Here is a 2395-nt window from a genome sequence, read left to right as displayed (position 1 = left end):
ATGTTCATTGAAATGAAAAATAAACAACCTAAATTTAAAAAAAAAACAAACAAAAAAACTCTATTTAAAAAAAAAAAAGATCAGTCAGGAGACAGGCTCTGTGAACAGAGTTCAATTTCAAGTGTAGGAACTAGATTCCACTGGTGGCATTTCTTTTACCTTACACATGGCAGCTAATGCCTAAGGCTCTATTTAAACTATTCTAACCACTGTTCAGTTTTTTGGTTTCAGCATAGCCAATTATTTAAGATGACCAATAAACTTGGTGTTTTAAATTTAATGTGTTTTGTATACGAAACGAACACTCCCTAATTTTCTGTTGGTGTTCACCTACCTTATTGATTAAAAACTGTTAAAAGTCCCAGCTATGTCCTGGGATGGTATGCAGAGACTACTGCTAAAAAAAAAAAATTCAATTAATTTTGCAGGCTTAATTTTGCCTGTGATTTTTTGCTCTCTTCAGGAAAGATTTTCTTAACATGCACATATCTTTTTTTTTTAAAAAAATGAATTGTTCACATAGTCTAACCAAAATTAAGAGTCTAGAGTCAAGTATTCAAAGCAACCTGGGGCATTGAGAAATACTCCAAGGTTTTTAAAAATGGGGTTTTATAATTTTCAGTTAATGATACTCAGATTATAATAATCAATTCACTGAAATCCATATTATAAAAGACAAGACCTTTTTCTGAATATTCTTTAAAAAAAATCTCTTTCTATATATGTCTATGTAAAAACAATCCACTTCTAGCCACAAATTATTATGAGCCATTATTCTTTGGGTAACTGAATTTATAGCCATAGGTCTGACACATACATACACATACCCCCCCCCCATCCAAACAAACACAATCCACAGGCACAGCACAAATGCCTTTACGAAAATTCTGCTAATGTCCATTAATTCCACACAAAAAAAGGAAAGAGTAGGATTTCCATTTTCTTAATAGGAAGCTAAAAAATGTTCCAATTTCTTTCAGATCAATTCTACGATAGCTCTCGATGGCAGGGACTCTCACAGGTAAAGGAGGACTATCTAATTATTCTTGGAATTAGAGATGGTTGCATTTTTTTTTTAAACAAAGGGGTAAGAGGACAGAGGAGACAATGGAAATGGATACACTGTAAATACCTACTAGTATTTCCCTTATTTGGCCATTTCAGGACTAAAATCCTGAGTTTTGTCAATCACAGAGCCTGTTACAGGTAATTTCCCATCATTATCTCTCACATTTTGCAAACTGTGTTCCAAGGAACACTTGAATGAGTGCTTCCAAAAGGCTGAAGAGGCAAGATGCAATAATAATTCATTGCTCTATTTTAACCACTCACATATATACTCTAAAAGTGTATCAGAACCTCTATTCTGCATTCAAGTCAACACTGGCCTGGTATTATTTCCGTAAGAGAGAAGGAAACATGACATGATTTTATTGTTTGCTTATTTTGTCAGCTTTAGGTAAAAATCCCATCAAGATTTTTTAGATTTTCCTGATACAACCTTCACAAGTACTTAGAACTCTGGTCTCAAGGTTGGATACCTCAGTTTTAAGTCTTAACAGCCCTGTTTTCATTTTTAATGGTCATTTTAATGGTTATAAATTTTTCCCTAGTAGTTAAATCCTAAAATATTTTCTTGTACATTATTTTCTTTCTCTCTGCAGAAAGCCCCTTGAAAGACCCTTCCTCTTAGCGGGGACTCTCTGATCTAGCTCCCAGCCCTGGTGTTTTCCTGAGGCACCACTTCCCCTTGGTGCTTACTTTAATCAGCAGTCATCTTTACTCATGCTTCTGGTGTCCCACATTCAGACAACAGCAAGACTATCCTTGCTGAAGCTAGAAATCCTCTCATCAGTTTTGAACGTCTCATTTTCTTCCACCTATCACTAGTCAACACGCTGTCAGGGGCTCTTTTATCAATTCCCTGTCGCTGTCTATTGCTACACCTTCAGGCAGTGACTGCATAATGAGACCTTTGCTACTGTTCACAACTCATCTTCCCCACAGCTAGTCTAGTTATATTTTCCTGAACAAAAATTTTTTTGTGGCTTGTAAGAGTATAGAAAGATATCTAATGTGCTTAAATTCTAGAGCTTTCAAAGTATAACAACACTTGAGAGTACAATCCAAGAGAGCACAGCGTTGTTCTGGTTATTGATGGTCACTGATGGTCAGGGAAGCAAGGCCTGCCACCACACACATAACATCAACAAAACTGCAAAAACAGCAGAGAGACAGAAAATCAGGCATGGACATCAAGACTTGTGTCTACGAACTCTTTAAGCACAAAGATGGAATCTGGTTTATCATTGTCTATTCAGCCCTTGATTCTAGTATAGTCATGGATGTTGTTTGTTGTTGTTATGTGCCGTCGAGTCGTTTCCGACTCATAGCG

The 2395-nt window shown here is 36.1% G+C and overlaps 1 protein-coding gene across 1 annotated transcript in view; it reads right to left on the bottom strand.

Moving 5' to 3' along the window:
* PPP1R9A (protein phosphatase 1, regulatory subunit 9A) overlaps positions 1 to 2395 on the bottom strand; it is a 347596-nt gene that overhangs the window by 11551 nt on the left and 333650 nt on the right.

Source organism: Elephantulus edwardii, unplaced genomic scaffold (assembly GCF_000299155.1).
Source record: "Elephantulus edwardii isolate Elephantulus edwardi_28Jun2011 unplaced genomic scaffold, EleEdw1.0 scaffold00007, whole genome shotgun sequence".
NCBI lineage: Eukaryota > Metazoa > Chordata > Mammalia > Macroscelidea > Macroscelididae > Elephantulus > Elephantulus edwardii.
This window is presented reverse-complemented; position numbering and strand designations above follow the sequence as displayed.